This window comes from Euprymna scolopes, chromosome 18 (assembly GCF_053919585.1).
Source record: "Euprymna scolopes isolate OS-2025 chromosome 18, ASM5391958v1, whole genome shotgun sequence".
Taxonomy (NCBI): Eukaryota; Metazoa; Mollusca; class Cephalopoda; order Sepiida; family Sepiolidae; genus Euprymna; species Euprymna scolopes.
The window spans coordinates 127,713,895-127,725,982 of NC_136499.1; the positions used below are offsets into that span (position 1 = coordinate 127,713,895).

Consider the following 12,088-nt stretch of genomic DNA (forward strand, 5'->3'; position numbering starts at 1 on the left):
ATTAGATAAAAAAACAAAATATCATTACATTATCAGATTTGGTAAATAAATATTGAAATTGTAATAGTTAAAATTATGGCACGTCTTCGCTTACGGCCATATCACGTTGAAAACACCGGTTCTCGTCCGATCCCCGAAGTTAAGCAACGTAGAGCCGGGTCAGTACTTAGATGGGTGACCGCTTGGGAATACCAGGTGCTGTAAGCATTTCCCCTGAATTTTTGGAAAAACTCATAAAAATGCGGTCGGTTTTAATGTAAAATATTAGATAAAAAAACCAAAAAACAAAATATCATTACATTATCAGATTTGGAAAATAAATATTGAAATTGTAATAGTTAAAATTATGGCACGTCTTCGCTTACGGCCATATCACGTTGAAAACACCGGTTCTCGTCCGATCCCCGAAGTTAAGCAACGTAGAGCCTGGTCAGTACTTAGATGGGTGACCGCTTGGGAATACCAGGTGCTGTAAGCATTTCCCCTGAATTTTTGGAAAAACTCATAAAAATGCGTTCGATTTTAATGTAAAATATTAGATAAAAAAACAAAAAACAAAATATCATTACATTATCAGATTTGGTAAATAAATATCGAAATTGTAATAGTTAAAATTATGGCACGTCTTCGCTTACGGCCATATCACGTTGAAAACACCGGTTCTCGTCCGATCCCCGAAGTTAAGCAACGTAGAGCCTGGTCAGTACTTAGATGGGTGACCGCTTGGGAATACCAGGTGCTGTAAGCATTTCCCCTGGCTTTTTGGAAAAACTCATAAAAATGCGTTCGATTTTAATGTAAAATATTAGATAAAAAAACAAAAAACAAAATATCATTACATTATCAGATTTGGTAAATAAATATTGAAATTGTAATAGTTAAAATTATGGCACGTCTTCGTTTACGGCCATATCACGTTGAAAACACCGGTTCTCGTCCGATCCCCGAAGTCAAGCAACGTAGAGCCTGGTCAGTACTTAGATTGGTGACCGCTTGGGAATACCAGGTGCTGTAAGCATTTCCCCTGAATTTTTGGAAAAACTCATAAAAATGCGTTCGATTTTAATGTAAAATATTAGATAAAAAAACAAAAAACAAAATATCATTACATTATCAGATTTGGTAAATAAATATTGAAATTGTAATAGTTAAAATTATGGCACGTCTTCGCTTACGGCCATATCACGTTGAAAACACCGGTTCTCGTCCGATCCCCGAAGTCAAGCAACGTAGAGCCTGGTCAGTACTTAGATGGGTGACCGCTTGGGAATACCAGGTGCTGTAAGCATTGCCCCTGAATTTTTGGAAAAACTCATAAAAATGCGTTCGATTTTAATGTAAAATATTAGGTAAAAAAACCAAAAAACAAAATATCATTACATTATCAGATTTGATAAATAAATATTGAAATTGTAATAGTTAAAATTATGGCACGTCTTCACTTACGGCCATATCACGTTGAAAACACCGGTTCTCGTCCGATCCCCGAAGTTAAGCAACGTAGAGCCTGGTCAGTACTTAGATGGGTGACCGCTTGGGAATACCAGGTGCTGTAAGCATTTCCCCTGACTTTTTGGAAAAACTCATAAAAATGCGTTCGATTTTAATGTAAAATATTAGATAAAAAAACAAAAAACAAAATATCATTACATTATCAGATTTGGTAAATAAATATTGAAATTGTAATAGTTAAAATTATGGCACGTCTTCGCTTACGGCCATATCACGTTGAAAACACCGGTTCTCGTCCGATCCCCGAAGTTAAGCAACGTAGAGCCTGGTCAGTACTTAGATGGGTGACCGCTTGGGAATACCAGGTGCTGTAAGCATTTCCCCTGAATTTTTGGAAAAACTCATAAAAAGGCGTTCGATTTTAATGTAAAATATTAGATAAAAAAACAAACAACAAAATATCATTACATTATCAGATTTGGTAAATAAATATTGAAATTGTAATAGTTAAAATTATGGCACGTCTTCGCTTACGGCCATATCACGTTGAAAACACCGGTTCTCGTCCGATCCCCGAAGTTAAGCAACGTAGAGCCTGGTCAGTACTTAGATGGGTGACCGCTTGGGAATACCAGGTGCTGTAAGCATTTCCCCTGAATTTTTGGAAAAACTCATAAAAATGCGTTCGGTTTTAATGTAAAATATTAGATAAAAAAACCAAAAAACAAAATATCATTACATTATCAGATTTGGAAAATAAATATTGAAATTGTAATAGTTAAAATTATGGCACGTCTTCGCTTACGGCCATATCACGTTGAAAACACCGGTTCTCGTCCGATCCCCGAAGTTAAGCAACGTAGAGCCTGGTCAGTACTTAGATGGGTGACCGCTTGGGAATACCAGGTGCTGTAAGCATTTCCCCTGAATTTTTGGAAAAACTCATAAAAATGCGTTCGATTTTAATGTAAAATATTAGATAAAAAAACAAAAAACAAAATATCATTACATTATCAGATTTGGTAAATAAATATCGAAAATGTAATAGTTAAAATTATGGCACGTCTTCGCTTACGGCCATATCACGTTGAAAACACCGGTTCTCGTCCGATCCCCGAAGTTAAGCAACGTAGAGCCTGGTCAGTACTTAGATGGGTGACCGCTTGGGAATACCAGGTGCTGTAAGCATTTCCCCTGGCTTTTTGGAAAAACTCATAAAAATGCGTTCGATTTTAATGTAAAATATTAGATAAAAAAACAAAAAACAAAATATCATTACATTATCAGATTTGGTAAATAAATATTGAAATTGTAATAGTTAAAATTATGGCACGTCTTCGTTTACGGCCATATCACGTTGAAAACACCGGTTCTCGTCCGATCCCCGAAGTCAAGCAACGTAGAGCCTGGTCAGTACTTAGATGGGTGACCGCTTGGGAATACCAGGTGCTGTAAGCATTTCCCCTGAATTTTTGGAAAAACTCATAAAAATGCGTTCGATTTTAATGTAAAATATTAGATAAAAAAACAAAAAACAAAATATCATTACATTATTAGATTTGGTAAATAAATATTGAAATTGTAATAGTTAAAATTATGGCACGTCTTCGCTTACGGCCATATCACGTTGAAAACACCGGTTCTCGTCCGATCCCCGAAGTTAAGCAACGTAGAGCCTGGTCAGTACTTAGATGGGTGACCGCTTAGGAATACCAGGTGCTGTAAGCATTTCCTCTGAATTTTTGGAAAAACTCATAAAAATGCGTTCGGTTTTAATGTAAAATATTAGATAAAAAAACCAAAAAACAAAATATCATTACATTATCAGATTTGGAAAATAAATATTGAAATTGTAATAGTTAAAATTATGGCACGTCTTCGCTTACGGCCATATCACGTTGAAAACACCGGTTCTCGTCCGATCCCCGAAGTTAAGCAACGTAGAGCCTGGTCAGTACTTAGATGGGTGACCGCTTGGGAATACCAGGTGCTGTAAGCATTTCCCCTGAATTTTTGGAAAAACTCATAAAAATGCGTTCGATTTTAATGTAAAATATTAGATAAAAAAAAAAAAAAAAAATATCATTACATTATCAGATTTGGTAAATAAATATCGAAATTGTAATAGTTAAAATTATGGCACGTCTTCGCTTACGGCCATATCACGTTGAAAACACCGGTTCTCGTCCGATCCCCGAAGTTAAGCAACGTAGAGCCTGGTCAGTACTTAGATGGGTGACCGCTTGGGAATACCAGGTGCTGTAAGCATTTCCCCTGGCTTTTTGGAAAAACTCATAAAAATGCGTTCGATTTTAATGTAAAATATTAGATAAAAAAACAAAAACAAAATATCATTACATTATCAGATTTGGTAAATAAATATTGAAATTGTAATAGTTAAAATTATGGCACGTCTTCGTTTACGGCCATATCACGTTGAAAACACCGGTTCTCGTCCGATCCCCGGAGTCAAGCAACGTAGAGCCTGGTCAGTACTTAGATGGGTGACCGCTTGGGAATACCAGGTGCTGTAAGCATTTCCCCTGGCTTTTTGGAAAAACTCATAAAAATGCGTTCGATTTTAATGTAAAATATTAGATAAAAAAACAAAAAACAAAATATCATTACATTATCAGATTTGGTAAATAAATATTGAAATTGTAATAGTTAAAATTATGGCACGTCTTCGTTTACGGCCATATCACGTTGAAAACACCGGTTCTCGTCCGATCCCCGAAGTCAAGCAACGTAGAGCCTGGTCAGTACTTAGATGGGTGACCGCTTGGGAATACCAGGTGCTGTAAGCATTTCCCCTGAATTTTTGGAAAAACTCATAAAAATGCGTTCGATTTTAATGTAAAATATTAGATAAAAAAACAAAAAACAAAATATCATTACATTATCAGATTTGGTAAATAAATATTGAAATTGTAATAGTTAAAATTATGGCACGTCTTCGCTTACGGCCATATCACGTTGAAAACACCGGTTCTCGTCCGATCCCCGAAGTCAAGCAACGTAGAGCCTGGTCAGTACTTAGATGGGTGACCGCTTTGGAATACCAGGTGCTGTAAGCATTGCCCCTGAATTTTTGGAAAAACTCATAAAAATGCGTTCGATTTTAATGTAAAATATTAGGTAAAAAAAACAAAAAACAAAATATCATTACATTATCAGATTTGATAAATAAATATTGAAATTGTAATAGTGAAAATTATGGCACGTCTTCGCTTACGGCCATATCACGTTGAAAACACCGGTTCTCGTCCGATCCCCGAAGTTAAGCAACGTAGAGCCTGGTCAGTACTTAGATGGGTGACCGCTTGGGAATACCAGGTGCTGTAAGCATTTCCCCTGACTTTTTGGAAAAACTCATAAAAATGCGTTCGATTTTAATGTAAAATATTAGATAAAAAAACAAAAAACAAAATATCATTACATTATCAGATTTGGTAAATAAATATTGAAATTGTAATAGTTAAAATTATGGCACGTCTTCGCTTACGGCCATATCACGTTGAAAACACCGGTTCTCGTCCGATCCCCGACGTTAAGCAACGTAGAGCCTGGTCAGTACTTAGATGGGTGACCGCTTGGGAATACCAGGTGCTGTAAGCATTTCCCCTGAATTTTTGGAAAAACTCATAAAAATGCGTTCGATTTTAATGTAAAATATTAGATAAAAAACAAAAAACAAAATATCATTACATTATCAGATTTGGTAAATAAATATTGAAATTGTAATTGTTAAAATTATGGCACGTCTTCGCTTACGGCCATATCACGTTGAAAACACCGGTTCTCGTCCGATCCCCGAAGTTAAGCAACGTAGAGCCTGGTCAGTACTTAGATGGGTGACCGCTTGGGAATACCAGGTGCTGTAAGCATTTCCTCTGAATTTTTGGAAAAACTCATAAAAATGCGTTCGATTTTAATGTAAAATATTAGATAAAAAAACAAAAAACAAAATATCATTACATTATCAGATTTGGTAAATAAATATTGAAATTGTAATAGTTAAAATTATGGCACGTCTTCGCTTACGGCCATATCACGTTGAAAACACCGGTTCTCGTCCGATCCCCGAAGTCAAGCAACGTAGAGCCTGGTCAGTACTTAGATGGGTGACCGCTTGGGAATACCAGGTGCTGTAAGCATTGCCCCTGAATTGTTGGAAAAACTCATAAAAATGCGTTCGATTTTAATGTAAAATATTAGGTAAAAAAACCAAAAAACAAAATATCATTACATTATCAGATTTGATAAATAAATATTGAAATTGTAATAGTGAAAATTATGGCACGTCTTCGCTTACGGCCATATCACGTTGAAAACACCGGTTCTCGTCCGATCCCCGAAGTTAAGCAACGTAGAGCCTGGTCAGTACTTAGATGGGTGACCGCTTGGGAATACCAGGTGCTGTAAGCATTTCCCCTGGCTTTTTGGAAAAACTCATAAAAATGCGTTCGATTTTAATGTAAAATATTAGATAAAAAAACAAAAAACAAAATATCATTACATTATCAGATTTGGTAAATAAATATTGAAATTGTAATAGTTAAAATTATGGCACGTCTTCGCTTACGGCCATATCACGTTGAAAACACCGGTTCTCGTCCGATCCCCGACGTTAAGCAACGTAGAGCCTGGTCAGTACTTAGATGGGTGACCGCTTGGGAATACCAGGTGCTGTAAGCATTTCCCCTGAATTTTTGGAAAAACTCATAAAAATGCGTTCGATTTTAATGTAAAATATTAGATAAAAAACAAAAAACAAAATATCATTACATTATCAGATTTGGTAAATAAATATTGAAATTGTAATTGTTAAAATTATGGCACGTCTTCGCTTACGGCCATATCACGTTGAAAACACCGGTTCTCGTCCGATCCCCGAAGTTAAGCAACGTAGAGCCTGGTCAGTACTTAGATGGGTGACCGCTTGGGAATACCAGGTGCTGTAAGCATTTCCTCTGAATTTTTGGAAAAACTCATAAAAATGCGTTCGATTTTAATGTAAAATATTAGATAAAAAAACAAAAAACAAAATATCATTACATTATCAGATTTGGTAAATAAATATTGAAATTGTAATAGTTAAAATTATGGCACGTCTTCGCTTACGGCCATATCACGTTGAAAACACCGGTTCTCGTCCGATCCCCGAAGTTAAGCAACGTAGAGCCTGGTCAGCACTTAGATGGGTGACCGCTTGGGAATACCAGGTGCTGTAAGCATTTCCCCTGAATTTTTGGAAAAACTCATAAAAATGCGTTCGATTTTAATGTAAAATATTAGATAAAAAAACAAAATATCATTACATTATCAGATTTGGTAAATAAATATTGAAATTGTAATAGTTAAAATTATGGCACGTCTTCGCTTACGGCCATATCACGTTGAAAACACCGGTTCTCGTCCGATCCCCGAAGTTAAGCAACGTAGAGCCTGGTCAGTACTTAGATGGGTGACCGCTTGGGAATACCAGGTGCTGTAAGCATTTCCCCTGAATTTTTGGAAAAACTCATAAAAATGCGTTCGGTTTTAATGTAAAATATTAGATAAAAAAACCAAAAAACAAAATATCATTACATTATCAGATTTGGAAAATAAATATTGAAATTGTAATAGTTAAAATTATGGCACGTCTTCGCTTACGGCCATATCACGTTGAAAACACCGGTTCTCGTCCGATCCCCGAAGTTAAGCAACGTAGAGCCTGGTCAGTACTTAGATGGGTGACCGCTTGGGAATACCAGGTGCTGTAAGCATTTCCCCTGAATTTTTGGAAAAACTCATAAAAATGCGTTCGATTTTAATGTAAAATATTAGATAAAAAAACAAAAAACAAAATATCATTACATTATCAGATTTGGTAAATAAATATCGAAATTGTAATAGTTAAAATTATGGCACGTCTTCGCTTACGGCCATATCACGTTGAAAACACCGGTTCTCGTCCGATCCCCGAAGTTAAGCAACGTAGAGCCTGGTCAGTACTTAGATGGGTGACCGCTTGGGAATACCAGGTGCTGTAAGCATTTCCCCTGGCTTTTTGGAAAAACTCATAAAAATGCGTTCGATTTTAATGTAAAATATTAGATAAAAAAACAAAAAACAAAATATCATTACATTATCAGATTTGGTAAATAAATATTGAAATTGTAATAGTTAAAATTATGGCACGTCTTCGTTTACGGCCATATCACGTTGAAAACACCGGTTCTCGTCCGATCCCCGAAGTCAAGCAACGTAGAGCCTGGTCAGTACTTAGATGGGTGACCGCTTGGGAATACCAGGTGCTGTAAGCATTTCCCCTGAATTTTTGGAAAAACTCATAAAAATGCGTTCGATTTTAATGTAAAATATTAGATAAAAAAACAAAAAACAAAATATCATTACATTATCAGATTTGGTAAATAAATATTGAAATTGTAATAGTTAAAATTATGGCACGTCTTCGCTTACGGCCATATCACGTTGAAAACACCGGTTCTCGTCCGATCCCCGAAGTCAAGCAACGTAGAGCCTGGTCAGTACTTAGATGGGTGACCGCTTGGGAATACCAGGTGCTGTAAGCATTGCCCCTGAATTTTTGGAAAAACTCATAAAAATGCGTTCGATTTTAATGTAAAATATTAGGTAAAAAAACCAAAAAACAAAATATCATTACATTATCAGATTTGATAAATAAATATTGAAATTGTAATAGTTAAAATTATGGCACGTCTTCGCTTACGGCCATATCACGTTGAAAACACCGGTTCTCGTCCGATCCCCGAAGTTAAGCAACGTAGAGCCTGGTCAGTACTTAGATGGGTGACCGCTTGGGAATACCAGGTGCTGTAAGCATTTCCCCTGACTTTTTGGAAAAACTCATAAAAATGCGTTCGATTTTAATGTAAAATATTAGATAAAAAAACAAAAAACAAAATATCATTACATTATCAGATTTGGTAAATAAATATTGAAATTGTAATAGTTAAAATTATGGCACGTCTTCGCTTACGGCCATATCACGTTGAAAACACCGGTTCTCGTCCGATCCCCGAAGTTAAGCAACGTAGAGCCTGGTCAGTACTTAGATGGGTGACCGCTTGGGAATACCAGGTGCTGTAAGCATTTCCCCTGAATTTTTGGAAAAACTCATAAAAAGGCGTTCGATTTTAATGTAAAATATTAGATAAAAAAACAAACAACAAAATATCATTACATTATCAGATTTGGTAAATAAATATTGAAATTGTAATTGTTAAAATTATGGCACGTCTTCGCTTACGGCCATATCACGTTGAAAACACCGGTTCTCGTCCGATCCCCGAAGTTAAGCAACGTAGAGCCTGGTCAGTACTTAGATGGGTGACCGCTTGGGAATACCAGGTGCTGTAAGCATTTCCCCTGAATTTTTGGAAAAACTCATAAAAATGCGTTCGGTTTTAATGTAAAATATTAGATAAAAAAACCAAAAAACAAAATATCATTACATTATCAGATTTGGAAAATAAATATTGAAATTGTAATAGTTAAAATTATGGCACGTCTTCGCTTACGGCCATATCACGTTGAAAACACCGGTTCTCGTCCGATCCATGAAGTTAAGCAACGTAGAGCCTGGTCAGTACTTAGATGGGTGACCGCTTGGGAATACCAGGTGCTGTAAGCATTTCCCCTGAATTTTTGGAAAAACTCATAAAAATGCGTTCGATTTTAATGTAAAATATTAGATAAAAAAACAAAAAACAAAATATCATTACATTATCAGATTTGGTAAATAAATATTGAAATTGTAATAGTTAAAATTATGGCACGTCTTCGTTTACGGCCATATCACGTTGAAAACACCGGTTCTCGTCCGATCCCCGAAGTCAAGCAACGTAGATCCTGGTCAGTACTTAGATGGGTGACCGCTTGGGAATACCAGGTGCTGTAAGCATTTCCCCTGACTTTTTGGAAAAACTCATAAAAATGCGTTCGATTTTAATGTAAAATATTAGATGAAAAAACAAAAAACAAAATATCATTACATTATTAGATTTGGTAAATAAATATTGAAATTGTAATAGTTAAAATTATGGCACGTCTTCGCTTACGGCCATATCACGTTGAAAACACCGGTTCTCGTCCGATCCCCGAAGTTAAGCAACGTAGAGCCTGGTCAGTACTTAGATGGGTGACCGCTTAGGAATACCAGGTGCTGTAAGCATTTCCTCTGAATGTTTGGAAAAACTCATAAAAATGCGTTCGGTTTTAATGTAAAATATTAGATAAAAAAACCAAAAAACAAAATATCATTACATTATCAGATTTGGAAAATAAATATTGAAATTGTAATAGTTAAAATTATGGCACGTCTTCGCTTACGGCCATATAACGTTGAAAACACCGGTTCTCGTCCGATCCCCGAAGTTAAGCAACGTAGAGCCTGGTCAGTACTTAGATGGGTGACCGCTTGGGAATACCAGGTGCTGTAAGCATTTCCCCTGAATTTTTGGAAAAACTCATAAAAATTCGTTCGATTTTAATGTAAAATATTAGATAAAAAAACAAAAAACAAAATATCATTACATTATCAGATTTGGTAAATAAATATCGAAATTGTAATAGTTAAAATTATGGCACGTCTTCGCTTACGGCCATATCACGTTGAAAACACCGGTTCTCGTCCGATCCCCGAAGTTAAGCAACGTAGAGCCTGGTCAGTACTTAGATGGGTGACCGCTTCGGAATACCAGGTGCTGTAAGCATTTCCCCTGGCTTTTTGGAAAAACTCATAAAAATGCGTTCGATTTTAATGTAAAATATTAGATAAAAAAACAAAAACAAAATATCATTACATTATCAGATTTGGTAAATAAATATTGAAATTGTAATAGTTAAAATTATGGCACGTCTTCGTTTACGGCCATATCACGTTGAAAACACCGGTTCTCGTCCGATCCCCGAAGTCAAGCAACGTAGAGCCTGGTCAGTACTTAGATGGGTGACCGCTTGGGAATACCAGGTGCTGTAAGCATTTCCCCTGGCTTTTTGGAAAAACTCATAAAAATGCGTTCGATTTTAATGTAAAATATTAGATAAAAAAACAAAAAACAAAATATCATTACATTATCAGATTTGGTAAATAAATATTGAAATTGTAATAGTTAAAATTATGGCACGTCTTCGCTTACGGCCATATCACGTTGAAAACACCGGTTCTCGTCCGATCCCCGAAGTTAAGCAACGTAGAGGCTGGTCAGTACTTAGATGGGTGACCGCTTGGGAATACCAGGTGCTGTAAGCATTTCCCCTGAATTTTTGGAAAAACTCATAAAAATGCGTTCGATTTTAATGTAAAATATTAGATAAAAAAACAAAAAACAAAATATCATTACATTATCAGATTTGGTAAATAAATATCGAAATTGTAATAGTTAAAATTATGGCACGTCTTCGCTTACGGCCATATCACGTTGAAAACACCGGTTCTCGTCCGATCCCCGAAGTTAAGCAACGTAGAGCCTGGTCAGTACTTAGATGGGTGACCGCTTGGGAATACCAGGTGCTGTAAGCATTTCCCCTGGCTTTTTGGAAAAACTCATAAAAATGCGTTCGATTTTAATGTAAAATATTAGATAAAAAAACAAAAAACAAAATATCATTACATTATCAGATTTGGTAAATAAATATTGAAATTGTAATAGGTAAAATTATGGCACGTCTTCGTTTACGGCCATATCACGTTGAAAACACCGGTTCTCGTCCGATCCCCGAAGTCAAGCAACGTAGAGCCTGGTCAGTACTTAGATGGGTGACCGCTTGGGAATACCAGGTGCTGTAAGCATTTCCCCTGAATTTTTGGAAAAACTCATAAAAATGCGTTCGATTTTAATGTAAAATATTAGATAAAAAAACAAAAAACAAAATATCATTACATTATCAGATTTGGTAAATAAATATTGAAATTGTAATAGTTAAAATTATGGCACGTCTTCGCTTACGGCCATATCACGTTTAAAACACCGGTTCTCGTCCGATCCCCGAAGTCAAGCAACGTAGAGCCTGGTCAGTACTTAGATGGGTGACCGCTTGGGAATACCAGGTGCTGTAAGCATTGCCCCTGAATTTTTGGAAAAACTCATAAAAATGCGTTCGATTTTAATGTAAAATATTAGGTAAAAAAACCAAAAAACAAAATATCATTACATTATCAGATTTGATAAATAAATATTGAAATTGTAATAGTTAAAATTATGGCACGTCTTCGCTTACGGCCATATCACGTTGAAAACACCGGTTCTCGTCCGATCCCCGAAGTTAAGCAACGTAGAGCCTGGTCAGTACTTAGATGGGTGACCGCTTGGGAATACCAGGTGCTGTAAGCATTTCCCCTGACTTTTTGGAAAAACTCATAAAAATGCGTTCGATTTTAATGTAAAATATTAGATAAAAAAACAAAAAACACAATATCATTACATTATCAGATTTGGTAAATAAATATTGAAATTGTAATAGTTAAAATTATGGCACGTCTTCGCTTACGGCCATATCACGTTGAAAACACCGGTTCTCGTCCGATCCCCGAAGTTAAGCAACGTAGAGCCTGGTCAGTACTTAGATGGGTGACCGCTTGGGAATACCAGGTGCTGTAAGCATT

At 36.0% G+C, this 12,088-nt stretch overlaps 45 non-coding genes across 45 annotated transcripts; all 45 read left to right on the top strand.

Annotated features, from left to right (window-relative positions):
* Positions 1 to 88: 88 nt before the first annotated feature.
* Positions 89 to 207, top strand: LOC145299065 (5S ribosomal RNA). Its single transcript, XR_013871331.1, has one exon. It is a non-coding gene; the product is annotated as a 5S ribosomal RNA (ribosomal RNA).
* A 152-nt stretch (positions 208 to 359) lies between these two features.
* Positions 360 to 478, top strand: LOC145298549 (5S ribosomal RNA). Its single transcript, XR_013870829.1, has one exon. It is a non-coding gene; the product is annotated as a 5S ribosomal RNA (ribosomal RNA).
* A 151-nt stretch (positions 479 to 629) lies between these two features.
* LOC145298550 (5S ribosomal RNA) lies at positions 630 to 748 on the top strand. The gene has a single exon (XR_013870830.1). It is a non-coding gene; the product is annotated as a 5S ribosomal RNA (ribosomal RNA).
* A 151-nt stretch (positions 749 to 899) lies between these two features.
* On the top strand, positions 900 to 1,018 carry LOC145301117 (5S ribosomal RNA). Its single transcript, XR_013873318.1, has one exon. It is a non-coding gene; the product is annotated as a 5S ribosomal RNA (ribosomal RNA).
* A 151-nt stretch (positions 1,019 to 1,169) lies between these two features.
* On the top strand, positions 1,170 to 1,288 carry LOC145299693 (5S ribosomal RNA). Its single transcript, XR_013871941.1, has one exon. It is a non-coding gene; the product is annotated as a 5S ribosomal RNA (ribosomal RNA).
* A 152-nt stretch (positions 1,289 to 1,440) lies between these two features.
* On the top strand, positions 1,441 to 1,559 carry LOC145299856 (5S ribosomal RNA). Its single transcript, XR_013872099.1, has one exon. It is a non-coding gene; the product is annotated as a 5S ribosomal RNA (ribosomal RNA).
* A 151-nt stretch (positions 1,560 to 1,710) lies between these two features.
* Positions 1,711 to 1,829, top strand: LOC145298551 (5S ribosomal RNA). The gene has a single exon (XR_013870831.1). It is a non-coding gene; the product is annotated as a 5S ribosomal RNA (ribosomal RNA).
* A 151-nt stretch (positions 1,830 to 1,980) lies between these two features.
* On the top strand, positions 1,981 to 2,099 carry LOC145298552 (5S ribosomal RNA). The gene has a single exon (XR_013870832.1). It is a non-coding gene; the product is annotated as a 5S ribosomal RNA (ribosomal RNA).
* Positions 2,100 to 2,251: 152 nt separating this feature from the next.
* LOC145298553 (5S ribosomal RNA) lies at positions 2,252 to 2,370 on the top strand. The gene has a single exon (XR_013870833.1). It is a non-coding gene; the product is annotated as a 5S ribosomal RNA (ribosomal RNA).
* Positions 2,371 to 2,521: 151 nt separating this feature from the next.
* LOC145298554 (5S ribosomal RNA) lies at positions 2,522 to 2,640 on the top strand. The gene has a single exon (XR_013870834.1). It is a non-coding gene; the product is annotated as a 5S ribosomal RNA (ribosomal RNA).
* Positions 2,641 to 2,791: 151 nt separating this feature from the next.
* LOC145300145 (5S ribosomal RNA) lies at positions 2,792 to 2,910 on the top strand. The gene has a single exon (XR_013872382.1). It is a non-coding gene; the product is annotated as a 5S ribosomal RNA (ribosomal RNA).
* A 151-nt stretch (positions 2,911 to 3,061) lies between these two features.
* On the top strand, positions 3,062 to 3,180 carry LOC145299731 (5S ribosomal RNA). Its single transcript, XR_013871978.1, has one exon. It is a non-coding gene; the product is annotated as a 5S ribosomal RNA (ribosomal RNA).
* Positions 3,181 to 3,332: 152 nt separating this feature from the next.
* LOC145298555 (5S ribosomal RNA) lies at positions 3,333 to 3,451 on the top strand. The gene has a single exon (XR_013870835.1). It is a non-coding gene; the product is annotated as a 5S ribosomal RNA (ribosomal RNA).
* A 150-nt stretch (positions 3,452 to 3,601) lies between these two features.
* Positions 3,602 to 3,720, top strand: LOC145298556 (5S ribosomal RNA). The gene has a single exon (XR_013870836.1). It is a non-coding gene; the product is annotated as a 5S ribosomal RNA (ribosomal RNA).
* A 150-nt stretch (positions 3,721 to 3,870) lies between these two features.
* LOC145300753 (5S ribosomal RNA) lies at positions 3,871 to 3,989 on the top strand. Its single transcript, XR_013872964.1, has one exon. It is a non-coding gene; the product is annotated as a 5S ribosomal RNA (ribosomal RNA).
* A 151-nt stretch (positions 3,990 to 4,140) lies between these two features.
* On the top strand, positions 4,141 to 4,259 carry LOC145300146 (5S ribosomal RNA). The gene has a single exon (XR_013872383.1). It is a non-coding gene; the product is annotated as a 5S ribosomal RNA (ribosomal RNA).
* Positions 4,260 to 4,410: 151 nt separating this feature from the next.
* On the top strand, positions 4,411 to 4,529 carry LOC145300439 (5S ribosomal RNA). Its single transcript, XR_013872661.1, has one exon. It is a non-coding gene; the product is annotated as a 5S ribosomal RNA (ribosomal RNA).
* Positions 4,530 to 4,681: 152 nt separating this feature from the next.
* LOC145298558 (5S ribosomal RNA) lies at positions 4,682 to 4,800 on the top strand. The gene has a single exon (XR_013870838.1). It is a non-coding gene; the product is annotated as a 5S ribosomal RNA (ribosomal RNA).
* Positions 4,801 to 4,951: 151 nt separating this feature from the next.
* On the top strand, positions 4,952 to 5,070 carry LOC145299864 (5S ribosomal RNA). Its single transcript, XR_013872107.1, has one exon. It is a non-coding gene; the product is annotated as a 5S ribosomal RNA (ribosomal RNA).
* A 150-nt stretch (positions 5,071 to 5,220) lies between these two features.
* Positions 5,221 to 5,339, top strand: LOC145298559 (5S ribosomal RNA). Its single transcript, XR_013870839.1, has one exon. It is a non-coding gene; the product is annotated as a 5S ribosomal RNA (ribosomal RNA).
* A 151-nt stretch (positions 5,340 to 5,490) lies between these two features.
* On the top strand, positions 5,491 to 5,609 carry LOC145299694 (5S ribosomal RNA). Its single transcript, XR_013871942.1, has one exon. It is a non-coding gene; the product is annotated as a 5S ribosomal RNA (ribosomal RNA).
* Positions 5,610 to 5,761: 152 nt separating this feature from the next.
* LOC145298560 (5S ribosomal RNA) lies at positions 5,762 to 5,880 on the top strand. The gene has a single exon (XR_013870840.1). It is a non-coding gene; the product is annotated as a 5S ribosomal RNA (ribosomal RNA).
* A 151-nt stretch (positions 5,881 to 6,031) lies between these two features.
* On the top strand, positions 6,032 to 6,150 carry LOC145299866 (5S ribosomal RNA). Its single transcript, XR_013872109.1, has one exon. It is a non-coding gene; the product is annotated as a 5S ribosomal RNA (ribosomal RNA).
* Positions 6,151 to 6,300: 150 nt separating this feature from the next.
* On the top strand, positions 6,301 to 6,419 carry LOC145298561 (5S ribosomal RNA). Its single transcript, XR_013870841.1, has one exon. It is a non-coding gene; the product is annotated as a 5S ribosomal RNA (ribosomal RNA).
* Positions 6,420 to 6,570: 151 nt separating this feature from the next.
* Positions 6,571 to 6,689, top strand: LOC145300640 (5S ribosomal RNA). The gene has a single exon (XR_013872854.1). It is a non-coding gene; the product is annotated as a 5S ribosomal RNA (ribosomal RNA).
* A 144-nt stretch (positions 6,690 to 6,833) lies between these two features.
* LOC145298562 (5S ribosomal RNA) lies at positions 6,834 to 6,952 on the top strand. Its single transcript, XR_013870842.1, has one exon. It is a non-coding gene; the product is annotated as a 5S ribosomal RNA (ribosomal RNA).
* A 152-nt stretch (positions 6,953 to 7,104) lies between these two features.
* Positions 7,105 to 7,223, top strand: LOC145298564 (5S ribosomal RNA). The gene has a single exon (XR_013870843.1). It is a non-coding gene; the product is annotated as a 5S ribosomal RNA (ribosomal RNA).
* Positions 7,224 to 7,374: 151 nt separating this feature from the next.
* On the top strand, positions 7,375 to 7,493 carry LOC145298565 (5S ribosomal RNA). The gene has a single exon (XR_013870844.1). It is a non-coding gene; the product is annotated as a 5S ribosomal RNA (ribosomal RNA).
* A 151-nt stretch (positions 7,494 to 7,644) lies between these two features.
* Positions 7,645 to 7,763, top strand: LOC145300148 (5S ribosomal RNA). The gene has a single exon (XR_013872385.1). It is a non-coding gene; the product is annotated as a 5S ribosomal RNA (ribosomal RNA).
* Positions 7,764 to 7,914: 151 nt separating this feature from the next.
* LOC145299695 (5S ribosomal RNA) lies at positions 7,915 to 8,033 on the top strand. The gene has a single exon (XR_013871943.1). It is a non-coding gene; the product is annotated as a 5S ribosomal RNA (ribosomal RNA).
* Positions 8,034 to 8,185: 152 nt separating this feature from the next.
* LOC145298566 (5S ribosomal RNA) lies at positions 8,186 to 8,304 on the top strand. The gene has a single exon (XR_013870845.1). It is a non-coding gene; the product is annotated as a 5S ribosomal RNA (ribosomal RNA).
* A 151-nt stretch (positions 8,305 to 8,455) lies between these two features.
* On the top strand, positions 8,456 to 8,574 carry LOC145298567 (5S ribosomal RNA). Its single transcript, XR_013870846.1, has one exon. It is a non-coding gene; the product is annotated as a 5S ribosomal RNA (ribosomal RNA).
* A 151-nt stretch (positions 8,575 to 8,725) lies between these two features.
* Positions 8,726 to 8,844, top strand: LOC145298568 (5S ribosomal RNA). Its single transcript, XR_013870847.1, has one exon. It is a non-coding gene; the product is annotated as a 5S ribosomal RNA (ribosomal RNA).
* A 152-nt stretch (positions 8,845 to 8,996) lies between these two features.
* Positions 8,997 to 9,115, top strand: LOC145301042 (5S ribosomal RNA). Its single transcript, XR_013873244.1, has one exon. It is a non-coding gene; the product is annotated as a 5S ribosomal RNA (ribosomal RNA).
* Positions 9,116 to 9,266: 151 nt separating this feature from the next.
* On the top strand, positions 9,267 to 9,385 carry LOC145300844 (5S ribosomal RNA). The gene has a single exon (XR_013873054.1). It is a non-coding gene; the product is annotated as a 5S ribosomal RNA (ribosomal RNA).
* Positions 9,386 to 9,536: 151 nt separating this feature from the next.
* On the top strand, positions 9,537 to 9,655 carry LOC145299733 (5S ribosomal RNA). Its single transcript, XR_013871980.1, has one exon. It is a non-coding gene; the product is annotated as a 5S ribosomal RNA (ribosomal RNA).
* A 152-nt stretch (positions 9,656 to 9,807) lies between these two features.
* LOC145300578 (5S ribosomal RNA) lies at positions 9,808 to 9,926 on the top strand. Its single transcript, XR_013872793.1, has one exon. It is a non-coding gene; the product is annotated as a 5S ribosomal RNA (ribosomal RNA).
* Positions 9,927 to 10,077: 151 nt separating this feature from the next.
* Positions 10,078 to 10,196, top strand: LOC145299937 (5S ribosomal RNA). Its single transcript, XR_013872179.1, has one exon. It is a non-coding gene; the product is annotated as a 5S ribosomal RNA (ribosomal RNA).
* Positions 10,197 to 10,346: 150 nt separating this feature from the next.
* LOC145300149 (5S ribosomal RNA) lies at positions 10,347 to 10,465 on the top strand. Its single transcript, XR_013872386.1, has one exon. It is a non-coding gene; the product is annotated as a 5S ribosomal RNA (ribosomal RNA).
* A 151-nt stretch (positions 10,466 to 10,616) lies between these two features.
* Positions 10,617 to 10,735, top strand: LOC145300748 (5S ribosomal RNA). The gene has a single exon (XR_013872959.1). It is a non-coding gene; the product is annotated as a 5S ribosomal RNA (ribosomal RNA).
* Positions 10,736 to 10,886: 151 nt separating this feature from the next.
* On the top strand, positions 10,887 to 11,005 carry LOC145298570 (5S ribosomal RNA). Its single transcript, XR_013870849.1, has one exon. It is a non-coding gene; the product is annotated as a 5S ribosomal RNA (ribosomal RNA).
* Positions 11,006 to 11,156: 151 nt separating this feature from the next.
* On the top strand, positions 11,157 to 11,275 carry LOC145300150 (5S ribosomal RNA). Its single transcript, XR_013872387.1, has one exon. It is a non-coding gene; the product is annotated as a 5S ribosomal RNA (ribosomal RNA).
* Positions 11,276 to 11,426: 151 nt separating this feature from the next.
* On the top strand, positions 11,427 to 11,545 carry LOC145300293 (5S ribosomal RNA). Its single transcript, XR_013872523.1, has one exon. It is a non-coding gene; the product is annotated as a 5S ribosomal RNA (ribosomal RNA).
* Positions 11,546 to 11,697: 152 nt separating this feature from the next.
* On the top strand, positions 11,698 to 11,816 carry LOC145298571 (5S ribosomal RNA). Its single transcript, XR_013870850.1, has one exon. It is a non-coding gene; the product is annotated as a 5S ribosomal RNA (ribosomal RNA).
* Positions 11,817 to 11,967: 151 nt separating this feature from the next.
* On the top strand, positions 11,968 to 12,086 carry LOC145298572 (5S ribosomal RNA). The gene has a single exon (XR_013870851.1). It is a non-coding gene; the product is annotated as a 5S ribosomal RNA (ribosomal RNA).
* The last annotated feature ends 2 nt before the right edge of the window (positions 12,087 to 12,088 follow it).